At 40.9% G+C, this 23970-nt stretch overlaps 1 protein-coding gene across 2 annotated transcripts in view; it reads left to right on the forward strand.

Moving 5' to 3' along the window:
• Positions 1 to 9156: 9156 nt before the first annotated feature.
• Positions 9157 to 23970, forward strand: part of MBP (myelin basic protein) — a 198752-nt gene continuing 183938 nt past the window's right edge. For both annotated transcript variants that reach the window (XM_032773290.2, XM_032773289.2), the window contains exon 1: positions 9157 to 9584. The gene's annotated coding sequence lies outside the window, so the exon portion shown is untranslated. The remainder of the gene's footprint in view (positions 9585 to 23970) is intronic.

The following is a 23970-nucleotide window of genomic DNA, read 5'->3' on the forward strand; positions in this document are numbered from 1 at the left end:
AAAGCCGGGGGCACCAAAAAAATAAGATTTTTTTTGAAAAAAAATTGGTATTTGATATTTCAAAAAAAGCATTGAAGTAGTCATCATGGGAAAAATCAGAACTTTGTTAAACTTCCTTACACTCCACTACACACTCTTCCCCCATGTTTCTATTCTCATTTTTATTACTTATCTTCACCTAAACAAGGAGGACGTACTACTAATGTAGATTAAAATAATGTGAGGAAATTGGAGACTGTAACTGATCATCCTACTCCTGGTGGTAAAACAGACATTGTTCTAGAAGGTGTGGATGTGTCAGGGACTGAACCTGCTCAGGCTGTAAATAATAGGAGACAAGATCCTGGTATGTGGGTTGATTTCAGTACCGATGATGTAGCTTACTGGATAGATTGTGGACCAATGACTGTCAACACCACACTGGGCCATTTGAGAAATCACATTGGACTTTTACCAATGGCAAACAAACAAGATATTGTACAAAAAATATTTTTCAGCATGAAAGCGAATGGTGAGAAATACACTCGAGAATGGCTACTGTATTCACCATCAACAGGGTCTGTGTACTGTTTTGTTTGCAAACTTTTTGCATATAAACCTTCAACATCCCGGTTTGCTGCAGATGGATTTAGTGACTGGTGGAATACTGTTTTAATTGAACAACATGAAAATAGCCCTATTCACAGAGATTCAATGTTGACATATTTAAATCAAAGACAGGGCTTTGGACTGACACAAAAATTGGAAGAACAAATTAAAGGAGAGCGTGAACACTGGCAACATGTCTTGCCGTGTGTTTATAGCTGTTATTCAAACATTAGCTGAATGTGGTATGCCTTTCCAGGGATCAAATGACACATTTGGATCATTGCAGAATGGAAATTTCTTGGGATTGTTGGAGGTTGTTGCTCAGTTTGACCCATTTTTAGCAGGCAAAGGTAACCCATCATACTTATTCAAGACAATATGTATGGACTCATTGGTCTAATGAGTGACAAAGGTCGTTCAGCTACTGTGGATGAAATAAGTACTGCTGGGTACTTCAGTTTATCTGTCAATTCTACACCTGATATTTCACATATTGATCAGTTGAGTATTGTACTAAGATATGTGTCTCCCACAGATGGAAAACCAGTTGAACGATTTAACATTCCTCAATCTGAAAAGCCACACTGGTGAAGAAATGGAAAATCAAGTACTGTATTCTGTGACAAGTTTGCAAAATAGATTTCTCAAAGTGCAGAGGTCAATCGTAGGACAATGCTGCCAACATGTCAGGGTGTTATCAAGAAATGCAGAAGAAGCTCTTAGAACAGAACAAATATCCCATATTCATACCATGTGCTGCACACTCTCTCAATCCTGTTAGCCGCAGTACTGTTGGTTGTTGTCTGGTGGCAGTAAGGTTTTTCTCAACAGTCCAGTTACTTTATACATTTTTTTCTGCCTTAACACACCGATAGGCAGTTCTTAAAACATATTTGGACAATGATCATGTGTTGAAATGTCTTTCTAATACTCGCTAGGAGGCACATGCAGTGGCAACAAGTGCAATTCTGGAGTCCTACTCAAAGATTGTGGATACATTAGAAAGTGTAGCTGAAGACCAATCACAAAAGGGAGAAACTATACGAGAGGCAGAAAACCATTGGAAACAAGATGCAAGAACTACAGTTTGTATTCATGTTGACCATGTGGAATGAAATTTCACAACACTTTCACCATACAATTCAAGCGCCCCCAGAAAAAGAACTGGGTTTGAAAACATGTGCAGATCTCTATCAATCATTAGCTGACCACTTACACACTTTGTGACATGATTTCAAAGGGATAGCTCAGTGGTTTCAGCATTAACCTGCTAAACCCAGGGTTATGAGCTCAATCCTTGAGGGGGCCACTTCAGGATATGGGGCAAAAATCAGTATTTGGTCCTGCTAGTGAAGGCAGGGGGCTAGACTTAATGACCTTTCAGGGTCCTTTACAGTTCTATGAGATACATATATCTCCATATATTTGAAGACATATCAAAAGTTATCTTGCCTGATACTAACTACTGTAGAACTGATAAATGAAATTGTTTTTAATTGTTCACTTTATTAATGTAAGTTCTGTTCACCATTCACTACACTTGCCTGCATTGTAACTTCTGTTCACTGTTTGATTTCTGTACTTTTTCATATGACCTGTCATCTGTGCCTCTTCTCAGTACAGGCTTTCGTTAATTAGTACAATTGGTACGAAAAACTTGTATGCAAATGCTTATCGCCCCTAAAACTAGTAGATAGTTAAAGATGAAAGACGACATGTGCCTTTTTCGCTAGAGAGTAGAACTAAGATCTTCCCCCACTCTGTAAATCATTGCCCATGACTGAATGAGGTGTGAATGAGTGAGGCTTGGAAGACACCTCATCTCCAGACAGCTACAACGTTGAAGAGGAATGGAAGCCAGAGCAAAGGGACAATACAACTTGTCAGTGGACCCAATAAAGAAAGCGAATATTGACAACCTACGGGATTAGAAGGCACAGCACCCTTACTTTTAAAACGCCCTCTTTGAAGCAGCCAAAGACCAACGTTACACAGACCAGATTTTTGAATTGGTCTGGATTTGCATAAGAGGGAAGCTGTATGTAATTACAAGGTAGTCTTGCAGAAGACCCTGGGTTCGTCTTGTCACCACTCGGAGCATTCAATCCGGATCGGCAGAAGCCTGGCCCACCCTCCCCCATCTAACTCACCTGGCCGATGCAGTTAAGGGAGCAACTAGTTTGGTACAACAGCAAGATGCGAGTGTGCTTTGTGTCTGTGTGTCTTGTGTGAATGCATGACTTATATATCATATGCCTTTGACTAGAGCTATTAATTAATACTGTATTACTATACAATTGGCGTTTTCGCCTTAATCCCCCTGAAAGATCCGCGATAGTACTTTGAGTCACAACATTTTGTGGAGAATAGCGAAAGGGGTATTATTGTATTTTGCCTCACTTATTGTAAACCAATCTGTGTGCCACACCAACCGGCTCTACAGAGTCAGGGTCTAGTTCTTGCGTTAACCAAAATTGCTCGGCCCCCGTGTGCGGTAGCAGGAAAATAAAGGAGCACATAAAATTGGTAAACAAACACCTGCTGGCCTCGAAGAGGTAGCAGAAAACAGTAAATTGCTTACAACAAAACCTGCTGCCTCCGGTAGGTAGCCAGAAACATTAAAATTGTTAACAAACTGCTGGCCTCCGGTAATGGTAGCAGCGAAAACAGTTATTGTTAAGCCAAACCTGCTGGCCTCCCGAAGAGGTAGCAGAAACAGTAAATTGTTAACAAAACCTGCTGGCCTCCGAAGGTAGCGGAAAACATAAAATTTTAACAAACCTGCTGGCCTCTGAAGTAGCAAAAAAAAAAAAAATCACATTCGGGCAACCAAGTCTAGGGACCGACAGTGCGCTGCTGAACAAAATAAAAATGTGAAAAAAGGCAAGGGAAACAGTCCCAGAAAGAAATTGAAGTAAAAGTAGCTTCTACCTCACCTTTATTAAAAAGATAATGCTTTTAACAATCTTTCAGAGGTGTGGGCACAGTCCTTGGACCTGAACAAGCTCCCTTGAGATATCTGCACCATTTCGTAACCTGAGGATAGGTTGGCCCAATATATCCTCATATGTTAAACCCCAAATGCAGCAAAAAGAGACGCTGGCAGTGATACTGGCTGCTGTGGGAGCTTGTCATAAACAGCATACTCTGCCTAACAGCCTGTAAAAGAAAAAGTATCTCTTAAAAGAAAAACTATTCAATTAAAAAAGGGTAAAAATTGGAAATTTTAATGGCACATTGGGACAAAGGGCTTGCGACCCGGAAACGTGGGAGAAAAATATGTATTAAAACAAACATTTAAAGCTGCTCTTTTAAAAATTTAGGGTTATAGTGCTTAATATTAATATTTATTCAATTTTGGTTTTGTTGTGGTTGGTGGTTATTCACAACTGTTTGGAAAAATCGTTTTAATGAACACTGTCTAAAGAGATCCTTAAAACCAAACAAACAAATTGGCTACCGGGTACTTATTAATATATAAACCTCAACTCAATTCAAAAGGAAGCAGTTGCAGTTTGGTTCTGTTGGAAAACCGTGTAATAGGTATTCCTCAATTGGCTAAATTTCAAAAATGAAAACCTGCACCAGATTTACAACCTCTGCTGCAAAAGCAGAGGAAATAAAAATGCCTGTAGGAACTCATACCTAGCTTAAGTGCCTTAAGCTGGGTACAAAGAGTTAAACAGCACTCTCAATCTTACAGCAGAAGTAAATATCAAAAAAGGAACATTCTGAACCCCGAGGGGCAGACTTTTGGACCCTCTGGGAGTGGAGGGATATTTGGGTCAGATTCCCCTGCCCAGGGCAGAAATGCCATTGAAAAGTAACAACAGTCCTGCTTCTTGCCTCAGAACCTCCAGGCTCCATGGCAGAGTGGCTGGAGATTTTAAAATAAAAAATCTAAAGTCACAAAGAAATGCACCCCTTTAATTAGCATGTTGCCCAAGATACGAACACACTGTGCAGAGACATGAGCAGGTCTTCCACTGTCGGAAACTGTGCTATTGTTTCTAAGTTCTGTCTTTTTAGGCTGAACGGAGGACATACGGAGAGCTGTACAGTCTTGAAAGTTATAATACCATGGTTATCAGTGTCGCGACAAAGTCTGCTGTGATGTCTTGTTACATGTTCTGTGTCTGTCTTCTAGTGGTGTCCTGTGCTAGTGGATCCAGGAAAAGAGGTAATTACTACACTAGGACAGGGCAAATGTCTCTTCCTCTGTCTACTCTCCCCATGTCCCATTCCACTTATCAATCACCTTCTTGTGTCAAAAGACTTTTATCCCCATGCATTGAGGTTTGTTTTTTTTAGGTTGTTATTAATTATTTGTATTGTTAGTATTTGCTTGTATTGATTAAATTCCAACTTTCCTCTGTTGCACTCTGGTTCTACTTCCCCAAGCCCTAAAGGGGTAGTTCCTGGGCCCCTGTAACCTGTAAACCTTGGCCAAAGTTGTAGGGCCCATCTTTCAGGTAACCAGAAACCTCTGAAAAAAATGTTAAAATACGGATTCTGGAAATTTTAGCAATAAATGGTTAGTTAAGTCCAAATAGCCCTTAAACCTGCATAACACTGTGTACTCCTAAAAGTCTCATTGTTTGTGTGTGCTTGAGAGGAGTCTGACCTCAGAAACTTTTATTGTTGATGGCTATTGCAGCATTCAAACTTAAACCCTATCTTATTTGTTCAATGTACCAATTATTGCAATGGTTTGGGTTTTTATGGTATTCCAGTCTATTATAAACTTATAATTGTTTGGATGTTGTGTTTAGGTTATTATTGATTACGTCTACTTTTTATTTGTGATGGGCTCGTTTAGTCAGTTGTACTGGTTATTTATTATATTCATCTGGTTTTTCATAATTGTTATTTGTTTTGCAACAGATCACTGTGCCCCCCTACATGACAACCAACTACTGTACATGGTATAAAATCACCAGGGGCAAAGTGTTGTAGGAAGCGCCCACCTGGTCAGGCAGTCTAAAACATAATTTTTCATCCCCTCATTGTCTTTTAGTAATCCTAACTGTAATGTTTGATTCTGCCTTAACAATTACATAAATGTGACCCATTCATACCCCTGGATTGAAGGTCAAAGGGGGACAATGATAGACTGATAAATGAAATTGTTTTTAATTGTTCACTTTATTAATGTAAGTCTGTCACCATTCACTAACACTTGCCTGCATTGTAACCGTCTGTCTATTTGTTTGATTTTTATTCATATGACCTTGGCATCTGCGCTCTCTCATAAACTTTGTATTAGAAATTGGATAGAAAACTGTATAATGTTATAGCCTAAAATGCTATAGTTAAAAGTGAAAAGAAAACATGTGCCTTTTTGCTAGAGTAGAAATAAGATCTTCCCCCACTCTGTAAATACAATTGCTCCCCATTGATGAATGACGGTGAATGGGTTGAGGCTGGAAAGACACCAATCTCCCACGACAGCCATACAAACAGCTTAAGAGGGAAGTGGAACCAGAGCAAGGCAATTAACAACTTGTCAAGGTACCCAATAAAGAAAAGCAGAATATGACAACCTCAGGCATTTAGAAGCAAGCACCTCTCTTAGACAAACGCCCTCTTTGAGCAGCACAAAGCAACGGACAACAGACCCAGATTTTTGAATCTGGTCTGGTTTTGCATGAAGAAGGGAAGCTGCTATAAATACAAAGTGTCTTGCAGAAGGACCTGCGGTCCGTCTCTTGTAAATCGGCGCATCAATCCGCGACGGCAGAAGCCCGGCTCCACCCCTCCCCCATTCTAACCACCTGGCCAGTGCAGTTAAGGGGAGGCAACTTAGTTCGGTTACAACAGGCAAAGTATGGAGTGTGTTTGTGGTCCTGTGTGTGTGAATGCATGACTGTAATATATCATATGCATATGATAGAGTATTAATTAATACCTGTATTACTAATAAATGTGGCGTTTTGCCTTAATCCCCCTGAAAAGATCCCGTATAGTACTTTGAGTACAACACTACAAAGAAGCCCAGTCTCAGGGTCCTGAGCTAGTTCAGGTTGACCTTCTATACCAAAATTCCTTTCTTTGTCTGCTGGACCTCTTAAACCTGGTCCGAACCAAAATATGCAATTTCCCCTAAGAGGTGGTATTTTTCTGGAGTTATCTGTCCTGGGTTTTGCAGTAAGTCCCCCTCTCCCTTGATTTTTAGTTCCTAGAGCAAGCTTGGTAATCCTCCCCTACCAAGGTACAACACAATACCTAGCTCACAAATATACTATTTATAGACACAGAAGCTTGAATATTCCTGGGGTGTGCAGAATCTAGCACACTTCAATATAAGTCTTTCTGTGCTTCTATAAGAAGTTTGTGCTTCCAAGGAGTGTCATCTGTCCCATTTTTAAAGTTACTGAACTTTAATTATAAAAACTGTGAGACTGTTTGTATGTTCAACAGTAAACATGCAAGTCTTTGGAAGATGGTAGTCAAACTTTCCTCATAAATATGCTCCTAAGTACAAGATTTAAATTGGGAGAGTATTCATTTTTGGGAGAGATTTTTACAAGGTGTTTTAAGTCAGAGTGGTATTCAGTGTTTCCTAAATATAAAATGAACAGAATTTTTGCACGGGCTAATGTTTGAGATACTTCTACCTCCTGTTTTTCCTTCCCCAGTTTTACGATCTCAGACTCCCTAACCCTAACCCTCCCCCCAACCCCCCTTCATTTCCTGGTGGTGGTGTATTTTTTTTTTTTTGCTGGCTTAATTTTTAGCATGCTATAGTGCTACAATTTTGATATTAAAGGGCTGCATTATGAACCCATTACTCCCAATAGAAAAAAGTCATCACACTGGCTTCAATGGGACCAACTGTGCAAATAACTGCTCATCAATGAGAGTGATGGCTTCACAAACTGATCTCAAATCTTCAAAGGCTTCCTTACCTTACCCCTGTCTAAACTGCTTCTGCTTGCTTTTATTTATCACAAATGTTTAGGTAACATCTCTATTTGCTGTTGTAAATAAAGTGGGTAATGATCAGTACCACTAAAAATTATGGAATTAGGAGGGCTGAGTACCCTAACTCTCCACCTGTTACGGCCTAAACATGGAACGTAAGGTAGGACAAAGACCCAACTAGACGGACAGCAGAAAAATAATAGCCTAAAGGAGCTCAGATTTTAAAGTGTGTGACCGTGACTTCCTGATTTTGCAATTCTGAGTAAATCTGCAAAAATAAAATTGCTTGACTACACTTTGGTTACATGATCTCTTGAATATATTTCATAACAAACCAATTTTAGTCATGTTTATTAAGATGGTACAGGAAAAAGGTTCTGTATATGATACGAGTCTCCAAAGAGCAGTCCTATGCAACATTCATCTCATGCAGAAGGTATGCTACCCAACTTACATATTTCAGTGGATATTATTTATATGATTTTGTAAGTTAGACATTTCTTTACATGTTACTAAACTCCAAGCCCTCAGTTTGTTCCACTTCCCTAACTTGTTTTGTTCCTTCCTTATCTTTCTTTTGGATACTAGCATTCCAGGTATTGACTCATGAGGTTACTTACCCAGCTTGTACTAAGATACAGATTTGTTCTATCTTAATTTTTGACAAGTCTCCTATCTGCTTGAGCCAAATGCTTGCTTCAGCAAAGGCAAGGTACTATGGGATACATAGCATAAATGAACAAGATCATGGTATAGGCTAGTCAAAGTTACATCACTGTTGTATATGCACATGGAGTATGCATTAAGCACAAATATTGTATTATGTGTATATGTTGTGCAGATGATACATATTCATTATATATATTTATATGCCAGCAGCATATTAGTCAACTGGCCCCCAACTCAGGCTTGGCTTAAAACTTTTTTTTTTTTAGACACTTTTGGTTTTGATTTGCTTTCTAGTTTTTTGACCTTTTAGGGTCAGTGTTTTTGAACTCTTCTCTACACATGGAAGGGCTAGAAATTTGCTGAGCCTCTCATATAATAACAGGACACTTAGTTCTGGAGCTTTAAGAAACACCCCACCTCCTATGAGGCTAGCAATAAAACTATGACTTATCAACACTGGATCTTGAAAGCAGTAGTTCCATTACACTCAATCTGATTACAGGTGGTGTAGTGAGTGGGATACATGTCTACTGGTGCTGCAGGGCCTTGATCCTAATACAAAAGATCCCCTGTGTCAGGACAGTAAATGCATTCAGTGTGTCCCTTGAAGATTTGCACAGAGTACTATGCAGCATGTGTGCTTTATTTACTACTGAGCTGAGCTCTATTCCAATCCTAGCCTTTTTGCAAACCTGTGTGTGTTTTCTTTAAATGTGAAGTATATCATTTCCCCTCCCACCCCCTTTCTGCTTCCTTACACACTGCACTACCTCTGACAGGTATCAGAGGTTTCTTTTGCCTCGCTTGTCCAGCCCCAGAAGGGCTTATCCCACTGCATGGGCCATTGCTTTCATTTCCCATAATGCTTTTTGATGCTCAACTACACTGTACTCGAAACGCTGAGCAGCGAGCCACGAGCTTCATCTTGTCTGTGTCTTTCTAGTTCTTCTTCCTGGTTTGGAGCGGCGCAGCAGCCCCGCCCAGCCCTGACATGACACCCGCGCGGCCCGCCTGAGCCCAGGTGCAGCACATTACCCCAGCTCTCCGCTGGAGCTAGGCGGCGGCGGGTGACTTTACCTTGCCGCACGGGGAGCTGCCTTAGGTGGCGGCAGCGGCTGGCAGGCGCCCGGGTTCGCTACCACCTTGGGAAGAACCTGGGTGACGGCAGCAACGCTGGCAATTGTATCTCAAAGCCGCAGCTCCTGGCTGAGCGACGGAAGCACCCAGGGTTTGCTGGGGGGAGTGAGGCGGTTCGTCCCTCCCCTCTGTGGCGGCGGCTGCAGCCTGTACCCCCAGCCTGGTTGGGTTGCTGCGGGGGGGTCTCCCCCCCTGTGTCGTTCTCCACGTCGCCTCTCCGCTGGTGGATGCCGCAGACCCCGCCGGAGCCCGAGAGGACGCGCTGGGTGCGTTGTTACTGTTTTTCATGGCTTTGGCTCTGCTCAGCCCCGCGGGGGGGCGGGGGGCGAGGTGGGGTGCAGGGCTGGGGTGAATGCCCCTGCCCGGCGGCGGCTGCACACGTGCCTGTTGTCCCCCCCGATGGGCTCTTCATTAGTAGCGGGCGCGGGGAGGACGTGGTGGGTATTTGCCTCGCTGCCCTCCCCTTTATTAGGTGCCCCCCACCGCCGTTCAGAGACCTCCTCCGGGGGGAGGGCTGCAGAGAGGCCGGCCCCGGGATGCCTGCGCGCTGGCACAGGTGTCCCCAGCACCGGGCCAGGCAGGTGCAGGTGCCCGGCTTCACTTCACTGCTCAGCGGCTGCCAAGGGGCAAAGCAGAGTGCTGGTGTTCCCAGGCGTTTGGCCCGCTCCTGCGTGGCAGCAAAGGTGTTTCCGGGGGAGAGAGGCCTGCCAGCCCGGCTGTGGTCCCGGGGTGGAGATGCCCCGGGGGGCGAGCCGGAGAAGGGGTCCACGCAGAGGGGACAGGAGGACAGGTCCTGGCCCGCTGCTCGGCCCGGCGTTGCACGGGGTGTGTGTGTGTGTGTTAGGAGCGGGTAGCGGCCCCCAGACGTGGCTCAGGCTGAACTCGTGCTACGCTGCCCGCCCCACCTGCATTTTCGGGTTTGCTGTCAGACCAACTATCCGGCCCCGGCACCACCTCGGGGCGGGCCTGGCCATACGAGCCCGAGAGGCAGAGGGATCACGCCCGTGGATTTCCGGTTTCAGCTCAGGGCTTTGTCCGGACGGAGTAAAAACGAAACGAAACAAAACAAAACAAACCCCCAGCCTAGTGCAACCCGCTGCAGCCCAGCCGCAAGCGCCAGCTAATGAGGGGGCGGGGCCGCTCGCCTGCCACTGTTGCCCAGCTCACCTGGCCGCCTCCGGGGACCCAGAGGCTCGCCATGCGCTTGAACTTTACTTGATACTTTACTTACAAAGCTACTGGGCTCCGTAGCAGGAACGTGCTTGTCCCGCCCTCGCTGCTAGCTGCCGAAGGGTGGTGTATCGCCCAGTGTAAGTGCATTTGTGGTTCCTTCTGTCAGCACTCGCTGGAAACGCACTCCCTTTTGGGGTCTTTGAATGCTTGGCCTTTGCTCTCTCTCTTGCTGTCATCAGTGTTTTTCTCTGTGTGTTGCACTGGGATCTCTGGTAGGGTGAGCCTCTATAGTAGCACTAGATTATTGGATAGCTGTCAAAGCTCTCACTCCAGGATTTATTTGATTTTTAAGTGGTTCATGCATTTGTAGCTGTGGACCTGGCAATTTTAAAGTATTTTTGTGTTAACCTATTCATTCTGTAGCAACAGTAGGTATGTTGATCTTACACTTACAAATAAGTAGCACACACATGCAAGAAGTCAATGTGTGATTTTTCTTTTATCCTTAGAGAGGAAATGATAAATGTGTATACTGTTGTTTTAAATCAAATGCAGAGGGGAGTGGATAGTGCATTGGGAGCACCCAATCCAATCTTTCAGCTGATCAGATATTACATTTGAGGGTTTGATTCCGCCCCCCCCCCCATATGGAGAAAATTACCAAAAGAAAGTGCATAATAAAATCACCAAAATCAGAAACACCAAAGACATGATCCTGGATCAGTGGAGGTTTCCCTCTCCATTTAATGGGAGCAGGATTGACCCTCAAGTGATAAGAATATATTAAAATGTATTCATTTTATGTGGATTTTTGCAATATTAGTTTAACATTTCGATATTGCTGAGATTAACAAGATGTGTGGAACATTGCTAGGTCACTGTGGTACATAAAGTGGTGTAACTGTTGGACAGCCCAGCAGAAGGACTTGAAATTCATGAGTGGGAGGAAGAGGTTGAAGTGCTCAAAATCATACAAAATGTATAATAATGGACCAGTAAAACACATTTCTCTTACCTTAGTACAGTATTGATTTGTGTCGGCAGATGAGCTGAAAATAAAAACTCCAAAGAAGACATAAAAATATCTCCAGAGTAGTTAATTGGCAAGGAAAATGTTGGCCACAGCTGTCAGGAGTCATGGATTATATATTTTTCATATCTTAAACTAATGAGCATTGAGAAAGTAGATGGGTAACTGGGTAGGTGGATCTATGGGTTGTACAGATTTTATTGAGAGCCAAGAGAATATAGTATAATTCTGCACATGTGACAATTAGAGGGTCACAAATGAATAAAGAACCATTTAAATTAGTGCCTTAAGTGGACTTACATTAAGCTTTGATTCTATTAGACCAGGGGTTGGCAACCTTTCAGAAGTGGTGTGCTGAGTCTTCATTTATTTACTCTAGTTTAAGGTTTCGCATTCCAGTAATACATTCTAATGTTTTTAGGTCTCTTTCTATAAGTCCATAATCTATAGCTAAACTATTGTTGTATGTAAAAAAACATATTAAAAACCTTATTTACAAGAAGCTTCATTTAAAATTAAATTAAAATGCAGAGTCCCCCTGGACTGGTGGTCAGGACCCGGGCAGTGTGAGTGCCACTGAAAATCATCTCATGTACCGCCTTTGGCACACTTGCCATAAGTTGCCTACCTCTGTATTAGACCATAGATCAAGCAGTTAAAGGAAGCTGATAAGTCATGAGAAAAAGACAAAGAATAGCTGTTTGTTGTTTTGTCATGACAAACAACTCTGCAAAGGTGGGAGAAACTCCATAAATAAAATGTATTGTTATTAGCCTCACTTGGCCTATAAAACAAGTACAATGCAAAGGACAAAAGGGGAAATACTTAAGTTCATCATTTGCCCTGAAAACCAAAAAGTAATTGAGGCCTAGTTTTGCAAAAATAGTTGAATTACTACAGATTATAGCAGTAACTAGTCACGGTTTGACTTGACATTGTTGTCTTGGCTCTTTCCAAAAATCTGCCATGTTATGGTTAATGACTAGAAGTTCCAATATGTTCTCGTTTAAATCACTAATATGCAAACTGAGCTATTTAGTCTTGGATGCCAATGAGAATTCTCAGAACAAACTTGTTCTCTCTTTGGACTTTCATTCCTAAATGGTGACTCCTAAACCCAGCTCCATGTGCCTATTGAATGAGATGCAGTGCTTTGGTTCACAGTCACCTAATCACTTATATCCTCTTAAAAAAAAAACAAAACACAGGTACTGTAATTACAATAAGTACGCGTCATCACTCCCTCCATATATAATACTTTTCATCCATAGGTTTTTAAAGTGCTTTACAAACATGGGTAAGTATTATTTCTGTTTTCACTGGTGGGGTAACAGATCTTAAATGATTTGTCCAAGGTTCCACAATTACTCAGTGGCAGAGTCAGAACTAAATTTCAGATCTCCTGGCTCTGAACTCTATGATCAGTGCAGTAGGCCTCAACTACAGCTGTCACCAAAATATAGATATGAATAAACCACAAATGCGCATAATCACAGTACTGCATATATTAAAATTTTTGCCGAATACTTTAGACTTACAAATTTAGTGACACTGGTACTGATTAGATTAAATTAAAATAAAAAATCGTCTGAAAAAGACAGAGAGAAGAGAGATTTCCTTGAAAGATATTAGTGTTGCAGATAACCGTAACTTATATAGCTTAGGATAGGGTTGTCTGAGATCTCTGCAGATTGGATCTGCACTGTGACTGGGCTCGCTTTTCAATTACAGGTTACTGATTGTTTTTCTTAATACTATCATGTATTGTCACTGGTGGAACGGTTGATTGGCATTGTGATTTTTATTTCCTTTTGCTAGTTATGAATGTGGTTTAGTAACTTTTTAAGTTTCATGTCTAGTTCAGTGTGTACATGTAATGGCTTTTATTTAGAGATGGGATGGATATACTGTTCTTACTCACTTTATACACAAATTCCAAGTGACTCCTAAAACTAGTGAATCATGTTAGACTAAATGATTATAGTAACATCTGCATGCAGCACGGACCATTGACATGCTGTGTATTTTTGAAATATTGGTTTGTCTGGTTTCTTAATGCAGTGGAATACTGTGTTTTAGGGCTTGAAGGAGCCATATCAGGAAAGAAAGCAGAAGTGGGGTTGTCATTGAAAAACTAAACAGAAGTGAGTTTTGAGAGTTTGTTGAAGGATTAGAAACTGATTGCATTATGCACAGGATCTGAGAGGGCATTATTTATTAGCCCAAAACGGCGCTAGACGGTATACACTACAGGTGAAATGACAGTCCCTGCCCTGAAGAGTTTACGATATAAGGCTATGTCTACACTACACACCTTTTAGCGACACAGCTGTCAAGAAGGTGTGAGTAACAGTAGGGGGAAATTATTATTGGGGGGGGAAATAGATGATGGCATATATCACATTGGTAATTCATGTGCCAGCAATGCCCCTCTGCCATATACATTGGCCAAATCAGACAGTCTCTACACAAAAGAATAAATGGACACAAATCTGACATCAGGAATCATAACATTAAAAAACCAGTAGGAGAAAACTTCAATATCTCTGGTCACTCAATAACAGACCTAAAAGTGGCAATTCTTCAACAAAAATAACCCTTCAAAAACAGACTCCAGTGTGAAATTGCAGACCTGGAATTAGTTTGCAAACTGAACACCATCCTTTCATGTATTTATACCTGCTCCTGTATTTTCCACTTCATGCATCTGATGAAGTGAGTTCTAGCACATGAACACTTATGCCCAAATAAATTTGTTAGTCTCTAAGGTGCCACAAGGACTCCTCGCTGTTTTTGCTGATACAGACGAACACAGCTACCACTCTGAAATTAGGGTAGAGGTAAGCATATGTTTAAATGCTTTGTTGATTTGAGGCCTCAGATACTGGAATGATGGGCATGGTAGAAAAGCCTAGGTAGATTATATTAAACCTCAGTGATATATTTGCAATAATTTGTTGTATTAATGCTTATCCTGTGGGGCATGCTAGCTGCTGCAAACAGTTTAAAATGCAAGACAATTCAGTGGTCAATATAAAAAGCCAGGCTGTGTTTTTGAGACCCTGATCAAATTCCTACTGAAGTCAGTGGTACTCTTTCCATAGACTTCAAGGAAAATTGGATTGTTGTTGTTTTGTGTTACGGGGACACCTAGGGCCCTCAGTCATGGAGCAGGGCCCCATTGTGCTTAACAAAGTTCAGACATAAAACAAAGACTGTCCTTGACCTGAGGCACTTGCAATCTGAGTGTAAGGTGGATGCAACAAACAGATTGGGGAAGCACAAGAAAACAGTGAGACAAAACTGATCCACATGATGAGCACACCAGCTGCTAAACCATTGTCAAGTTTTTTTGTAGGCATCACAGCAGATAGGAATTTTTAAGGAAGGATTTGAACAAGGAAAATGAGGTGGCTTTGCAGATGGTTACAGAGAGCAACTCGCATGCATGAGCAAAGGTGCTTGTTTGGAAATTTAATAGATGGGTGGTGAAGGCCAACATCATAGGCAAAGCAGAGTTGTGAATAGACATCTTGATAGTGCACAAAAGATGGTAGATGGAGCAGAGAGAGATTGTAAAGAGCTTTATAAATTAAGACATAGTTTGTCTGATGTAATAGAGAAGAGTGAGTCAAAGAGAGAAGTGACGTGATTGAAGCAACAAATCTGAATAATGACACATGCAGCAATGTTTTGAATAGTTAGAGGTGGCATAATATGGGATTGTCAAAACCAGAGAAAAGGAAGTTGCAATAGTAGACACACAAGAGGAGGATGATGAACTTGGATGAGAGTTTTAGTTGTGTGGACACAGAGGAAAGGCCATACTCTTAGAGGAGTTATTCAGGAAAATGCAGGAAGATTAACACACAACCTGAATGTGAGGATTGAGTTGATAAATGACACCCTGATTGACAGGGAGGATAATGGGCATTATTATTTTTTTTTTTAACGAGTGTCATTAGCTTGGAAGTATGTCTTCTGGAATGGTGGCTGAAGCATGAAGGGACATAGGGATGTTTAGCATATCTGGCATGTAAATACTTTGCAATGCTGGCTACACAATTCCCATGCAAACGCCTGTTCTCACTTTCTGGTGATGTAAATAAGAAGTGGGCAGCATTATCTCCCATAAATGTAAACAAAATTGTTTGTCTTAGCAATTGGCTGAATGAGCAGTAAGACTGAGTGGACTTGTAGGCTCTAAAGCTTTGAATTGTTTTGTTTTTGAGTGCAGTTATGTAACAGAATCTTCATTTGTAAATTGCACTTTCACAATAAAAGATTGCGCTAAAGTACTTGTATGAGGTGAACTGAAAAATAGTTTCTTTTGTTTATCATTTTAAGTGAAAATATTTGTAATAAAAATATAGTGAGTAGTGTACACTTTATATTCTATGTTGTAATTGAAATCAATATATTTGAAAATGTAGAAGAGCATCCAAAAATATTTAGTAAATTTCAATTGGTATTCTATTGTTTAACAAGGTGATTAAAACTGATTGATGATTTTTTTAATTGTAATTTTTTTAGTTGTGTGAGTTAACTGAGATTGATCTACAGTCCTAGTATGTGTGTGTATATTTAACCATTTATGAACATTTATTTGATATATTTGTTTTCAAAACATTTCTCTCACTTTTAGAGAGTTGCTATTTTGTGTATAGGCTATTTCTAGTCAATACTGCAAGATTTTTCACAGAACTGCACCGTAATGTTTAAGTTCTCATGGCTTTACAGATAAACATTTAATGGATGTTGATACAATGTAATTTAACTATGATCCACCAAGGTAAAAATGCTGTGAAAGAAAAGTATCAGGTTGCATGTTTTTTGTTTTTGTTTTCCTAATTACATATTAATTTTATTGATCATATTATGTTGTAGACATTTTTATAAAGTCAAAACTGAAATCTTGGGCCTAAACCAAGGTGACTGTTTTTACCAGTAAAGACTAGATAATACTATATCTGAATGATGTATAATTCGGTCAGTGAAAAATTTATATCCAAGTGTCATTTAATATTACAGGCCACACCTGGGTGGCATAGTGGCTAAATGTTTAATCTCTGTAGACATGGGTTTTGAAAGTTGCTTAGGTCACAAATATTGTACAAATTAAACCTAGTCCCTAATGGGTTTTTGCCCATATCATAAATAAGGCTGTAAATAGTGTTCTTAAACATTTAACTGATACAATTTTAATAGTTTAAACAGTTTCTTTTTAAACATGAAAGAGTTCACAAGATAGGTATGGGAACTAGGGTTGTGTGTGTGGGGCGGGGGGTACTAAATCACCCCCCCACACCTGTCGTTCCCATGCCTACGACGTCAGTTACATAACAATGGTCCTGACTCCTAACAGTGCGAAACCTAGTTCCTGATACGCTATGAAATGGTATTGCTGTGGCATTTTTAATGTGCACATTAGGCATTTAAACATTAACTGAATATGTTACTGATGCTTATTGGTTAACCAGTTAACATTTTACTTCCCTAATCACAAAGCCACCTGAGAATTTGGCGTGATATGAATTTTCTGTTCAAAACAGTTTAGAATTCTACAGGAATATTGTAGGTCAGGATTCAAGTGCATTAGCAACACGCTATGAAAAAACTTTTCAGCAAGGTCCTTCATATTTTTAGTGCTAGGCAATGTTAGTGTATGGCTTTCATTTTCATGAGCACTAAATTAAGGATGTGGTAAATCCACTCTTTTAAAGAAAAAAAAAAAAAGCTTTGTTGAATGCAAACTATTAGATGTTGTGATCAGACATCACCTAAGACATTGTGCATTTTCTTTGCTCTGGAGAATCTGTTTTGCTGTATTAGTGTTGCATACAGAAGTTCCTCTGATCTTACCTTCTGATAGGGAGAGCAATGATCTCAAACAAAACCATAATGGAAGCCCTTCTGTCCATAGGTGGCGAGTTATGTGGGCGTTTGGTGCTCTACCAATATTTAGGAACACGGGCCCGGCTACACCAGTGTTTGGGCTTTCCGTGCTTCGGGGGATGCTGGATGTAGGGTGGCCTGGGAAGGTTGCAGGGGACCTGGTGCTGGCAGCAGCAAGCAACTCGGCCCCAGCCTGCCCCGCTCTGCTTCTCCCAGTATCACTCAGGGGAGGGGGCAGAAGCTGGAAAGAGATGAGGTGGTGGAATGAGGGTAGGGGGGCGGAGCAAGGTGGCTGTGGCTGGGTCTCTCGTTGCTGCTTGCACCAGACCTCCCACTAACTCCCCAGGTCACCCTGGACCCTGCATCCCCCTGAAGCACGGGGCCCCCTCAAGCACAAGGCGGGGTGATTGCCCCAGTCTGTCCTATGGATGGGACAGCTCTGCTTGGATCCGTTCTGGGCACCACCAAAAATTATGCAAACGTAGCACCCATACTTGTGTCGAATTCTGCCTGATTGATTGGTTTTGAATGCTGTGTTCAGCTGGACTGAGGCTGAATATATAGCAATATCAGGTTCTGACTTTACCCTGGCTGTTTTTTGTTTTTAGTTTTGTTTTTAACAATGCCTGAACAATTCCAAATAACTTCACTATTAGTAGATTTGTGTTCATAACAAATACAAATTGGGGATTCATCCATATGCTTTTAGAATAAGACTGTGAAAGCTAACTGGATGAATGGAAATGTGGCAGTTCTGTTAGCTCTGTTGAACAAGGAATTACACTCTCAGCAAGAAAAAATTATTTTCAAACCTCTCCTAACTATGTTAAGAGCTGATCTTATTAATTGCTCAGTGGACCCTGTTAGCATGCTCAACAGGTATCAGTCAGCCTCGTGTCTGTTTGCTATGCAGCATACTTCCAGTTGTGAGATCCTCACTGACTGAGGCATGTGACAGGTAGATCATACATGCTTTAACCTTCACCCGATAGGCCAGAATGCAGTGTTGTGCTCATTTGTATGAAAAGACTCGGATACTGTACAGGTACAAAGGAAAACATTCTTGGCCATGAGGAAATTACAAAATAGGATTATTAAGCCAAAAGTTGTTGTATTCTACTTAGTTTTGGTATAAATTGCTGAACACCAGAATGTTTTTAATTTTTTTTTTTATTATTGGTTTAAAAATCTTGGGCCATGTCATAAACAGATAGTTAAGGGTTAATGTCTCTTTCACCTGTAAGGGGTTAACAAACAGTGAACCTGGAACACCTCACCAGAGGACCAATCAGGAGACAAAATACTTTAAAATCTCAGTGGAGGGAAGTCTTTGTTTGTGTGTTCTTTCTTTGTCCGTGTTCTCTCTGGGTTCTGAGAGGGACCAGACATGTAAGCAGATTCCTCCAATCTTTCTGAAAAAATCTCTTCTGTTCTAATTTTAGTAAGTACCAGGAGAAAGGCGATTTTAGTCTTTTGATTGTTTTCTTTATTTGCAAATGTGTATCTGGCTGGTAAATTTTAATGTGTATTGGCTGGAAGAATTTGTATCTCTGTTGCAATGTTGTATGTAATGCGGAGGGGGGAGGATTTCTCTCTAGTGTCTATAAGCTGAAAGACCTGTAACAATTTACCATCTTGATTACAGAGACAACTTTGTGTTTTTCGTTTCTTTATCCTAAAGCCTTTCTTTTTTTAGAGAATCTAATTGATTGTTTTGGATTATCTTGGTGTAAGACCGCCAGGGGAGGGAGTCTACATTCACCAGGAATTGAGGAGAAAGGAGAGAAGGGAGAGGAAAACCTGCTCTCTGTGTTTTCCTCTCTCTCTTCTCTCTCTCTACTCTCTCTCTCTCTACTCTCTCTCTCGGGAGAGGGGGAGGAGGAGGGGGTAAAGTTGAATTTCCTCTTTATGTTATTAGATTCACGGGAGCAATTGAATCTGTATTGCCTCTTGGGAGGGGAAAGAGGAAGGGGGGAAGTACATTTCCTCTCGGTTTAAAGATTCAAGAAGTCTTGATCACAGTGATCTTCCAGGGTAACCACGGGAGGGAAAGCCTGGGAGAGGCAACAGTGGGGAAAGGTTTACTTTCAATTGTGTTAAGATCCAGGGGGTCTGGGACGCTCTTGGCCCCTGGGAAAATTGGGTTTTGGGGGACCAGAGTGGTACGCAGACTGCATAAAGTCCCTTTTGGTGGCAGCACTACAAGATCTAAGCTGGTAATTAAGCTTAGGGGGATTCATGCTGGTACCCCATCTTTTGGACTCTAAGGTTCAAAGTGGGGATTTATACGACAAGCGAGATTTCCAGTTGTTATCAACTGGTGTAGCTCCATCTGTAGTCTCATGTTCGTGGCAGTAATCATGAAATCCCAGCTCTGCCATCTGGTATAGTTGTACATCTTGGACACAGCCCAACAGAGCAACTTTTCAAATGAAGTTGAAATAATTCTCTTGATGAAGTTTATAGTTTTCCATATAACCTTCACTTCGCCATTGATTACTCCTGTCTTTAGAAATAATGTTAGGGCAGTAGAAGGGGAGAAAACGAGAGATGGTAAGTCTGGAAAAGTAAATCAAATCAGGGTTTTTCTCTTTATCACTCACACAGAGAGAAATACACAATATGGAGCCTTTTTTTCTAATTTACTAACCCGTAATACTCAGTTCTATTTCATAGTTTTATACCTTTGAGAAAGTAGGATTTTCTTTAAAACCACTTGAATTGTATGTTTTTTTTGTTTTTTCTTTTAAATTTTTGAAAGTGTTGAGTGTTTTTCAGTCTTTGGAGTCCAAAATCAGTGTTTGATATCCTGCCCTTCCAGACAGGTGGAGTTAAGGATGTAAGCAGTTTTTTTGTGTCTTAACTATTATGATTCTAAAATGAGGGAGGGAGGACAAAATAAAATTGCAGTGAACGCTTTAAAAAATAATGTAATAAATTGTTGGTGTATATATTAAAGGACTCTGCATATTATGATGTATTTGTTAGTACATTTGCTAAATTGAGTTCAAAATTTTGGATCACAAGTGAACATGAATTTGGACTCGGTCTAATCCCTATTTAAAATGTATCACAAGTTGGCACAGTCACACAGTTTGGTATGGTTAGCAGTATTTGATTTGTAACGGGCGGGAGAGGGAGCAGGAGCAGGGCTGGTAGAAAAGAGTGTATTATAGGTCAGCATTAAGATGCAATTGTAGAGCTGTTCTCGAGAAAGCTTCTGCATCATGTATGAGCACTGTATCTGGTCTTAACCTGTGCTCTTGATCCTTCATTTTCATGAAAAAGAGACTGTTTGCTAGAAAAAAGAAAACGTGAATTAACAACAACAACCAAAGATTCTTACAAGTTCCCCATGATTGGTGACGCATTTTTTCACTTATTTCATTCTGATCTTTCTTGTGAGTACATACAGGAGAGCACAAAAAGTTAACAAACTAATTTAATTAGAATAATTTTGTTCTGGCTTCAGATTTTTTCTTTAGATTTAGGATTTGTAAAGTGCAAACACAAAGTATAATTGTTTCCCAGAAAAGATATGTATTTCCTTGATATGTAGAAGAAATGAAACAAAGCCTGTACACAGGCTCTGAGCACACTGCCAGTTGTTTAAAATTACAAAACCAAACACAGTCAAACTCACCTCTTCTACTAAGAAGCAGCATATAAATGCTAACACCCCATTCACCACTTTTTCAAAAGCCAAGTGAAACAAATGGGATCTGTAGCATGTCCTGAAAGTCAGGCTATTTCAGATCAGGGGTGGGGAGGGCATTTCAGAGCCCTAAGGTCCTTATAGAGAACACCCTGCCAGCTGCTGCTTCTCTGTAGAATCAAAGCGATTCTAACATGAGTGCAACCAGCCGTGGCAGTGTGTCATGGTGTTAGAGGCCATCTCTCAGGTAGGCTGGTCCAAGGCCATTTAGTGCTTCACTGGTCAAAACAAACATCCTAAAAAAAAAAAAATCTTATCTAGGAGTTCACAGTTAACCAGTGCAAAACTCTGAGGGCAGGTGTCAGGTGCTTTCTGTGGAGTGCCCTGCAAATCAAGTGGGCAGCTGCCTCCTGTACCAGTTCTGGCTTCTCATTTGATTTAAGATGGAGTCCCATATAGACCACATTGCAGTAATCTAATGGGACAAAGGCACAGATGATAGTAGCAAGATCCTTATCCAAAACAAAAGTCTGGCCCCGCCTAGCCAGGCACAGTTTGAAAAATGCCTTTCTGACCACTTCTGGCATGTGACCTTCCAAGTGCAGCTGTTAGTCTTGACTAGAGTGACCAGATGTCCTGTTTTTAAAGGGACAATCCTGTTTTTTTGGGACTTTTTCTTATATAGGCGCCTATTACCCGCTACCCCCGTCCCATTTTTTCACATTTGCTATCTGGTAATCCTAGTCTAGACGGACAGCCACGTTGTCAACTCAGGTTAGCAATGTGAGTTGAGTGCCCTCAGTCATAGGGCAGATATTATTTTTGCCAGCTCCTCTGGTTGTTTCTCTCAACCTACCAGCAACACTACCATCTTGTTTGGATTGAGCAGCTGGGTCTCATCACATGCGTGTGACAAAGTGGATATCTACCCATGAAAGCTTATGCTCCAGTACACCTATTAGTCTTTAAAGTGCCACAGGACTCATTGTTGCTTTTTATCAGTGCCTTAGTCTCTCAACTACGCCTGCTTGATCAGTTGAGATGGAGACACACATTATCTGGCATGGGTTATGCAGGAGGTAAAAACAGATTAAATAATGATCCCTTCTGAACTTAAAATTTACGTATCTATTAATAAACCTTAGTGTCATCAACATTCTGATAGCACTGCAGCCAAAGGTCTAGATTTTTAAATGGACAAAGTGGGTGAGGTAACATCTTTTACTGGGCCATCTTCTGTGGGTGAGAGAGACAAGCTTTTGGGCTTATTCTCTTACCAATAGATGTTGTTCCAATAAAAGATGTTACCTCACCATTCTTGCTGCTTTAATATTTTGGGACCAGCATGGCTACAACAACTCTGCATGAAGATTTTTAAAGGTCTCCAGGCATTGCTGTGCTCAGAGTTGCAATGTCCAACTGATTTGGGAGCCTGCCTCATTTTCAAAAGTAATTTAGGCACTTAGGACCTTAAGATTTAGACTCATCAGTCTTAAAAATCCCTTTTTAAAATGAAACTTGGTCTTCTAAATCAGAGGTTGCTATGATGACTGCAGCAGTGCCTAAGTATCATTAAAAATCTGGGCCAAACTCCTCTTACTAACCCCCACAATGGCCCCATTTACAAGGACAGTGTTAAGGAAGAGGATTAGAACTCTGCAGTATCTTATCTTTCAGTGCCTTTGGAGTTGATGAGCAATTACCCAATACAACTCAAGACATGAAAGATTAAGGAGTTGTGGTTTTGTCTAAAACTAAGTCATGCACTTGACCCAGACAACATGCTGTAGGCTATACAGATTTCTGATAACAATATGGAGCTCCATGACCAGAACCTCAAAAGTATTTAGGCACCTAACTCCCATTGACATCATGCGGGTTTTCTAGTCTACATGCTGGTTTTCTAGCACTGCCAGCTTCTGTCTTCTTGAAAAATTAATGACTAGCAGTGGGAATCGAATTCTGACCTGACAGTATAGAGCTCCACCATCAGGACACTAAGCTGCCCTATTTAATTTGACAGACAAGGCAATATCTTTTATTGGACCAATTCCTTTTGGTGCGAGAGACAAGCTATTTTAAGTTGATCTTTTAAGCAATTAGTCATTGAAAAATACTATTATTAGGGATTTGATGTCTCGACCTCTGAGCAGCTCCTCAAGTAATTTAGTTCAACAGGAGTATCTGTACAAGAATGGACATGAAGCAATAATTATGAAAAGGCCTAGTTTTGATTATAGTTGCCTGGCGTGATTCATGTGTCAGTAGCACCTGTTTTTCCTTTCCTAAGGTGGGCAGCTTTTCAGTGTTGCCTTTAGAAAAGCAGAAGGAGAATGAAATATTGATATTTTGTTCATGGCGTTTTTTTTAGTTTTAGTTTCAGAACTGACATTTAGAAGAAAACATAACTTTTTTTACCAGATACTTTGGCTCTTGTTGGGGAGATTAGCGTTGTCCTCTTCAATATGCTTCCTTTCCAAGGTTTGACCGAAGTAGTGATTGCTACTGTATCATTTCCTGGGGGCTTCTTGTTAAATAAAATTTGTGGTTGCTGCAAATAGAATCTTTCCGAACACTGACTTCTTGAAAGTTTTTGTCTGCACTATTGATTTGCTGTCAGTTGTTTGCGGAAAGTAGAGCGATATGTACTAAAGTTTTTTGCATAGCTGTCATCAGTACAATCTGACTCAGCACTATTCACCTGGAGGGTATGGAATAATTCTCTTCCTCCTCTCCCCCCCACCTTTTTTTTTTTTTTTTTTTTAAAGATAACCTTGTCCAATAGATCAGGGCCTGAAATGAAGAAAACAGAGCAAACCCTCCCGGAAAACTTACCTTTAAATTTTTAACAGCATGTCAGTAGCTATTGAACTGTTGCCATTGAAAAGCTAGTCTTAAT

Source organism: Chelonoidis abingdonii, chromosome 2, assembly GCF_003597395.2.
Source record: "Chelonoidis abingdonii isolate Lonesome George chromosome 2, CheloAbing_2.0, whole genome shotgun sequence".
NCBI lineage: Eukaryota > Metazoa > Chordata > Testudines > Testudinidae > Chelonoidis > Chelonoidis abingdonii.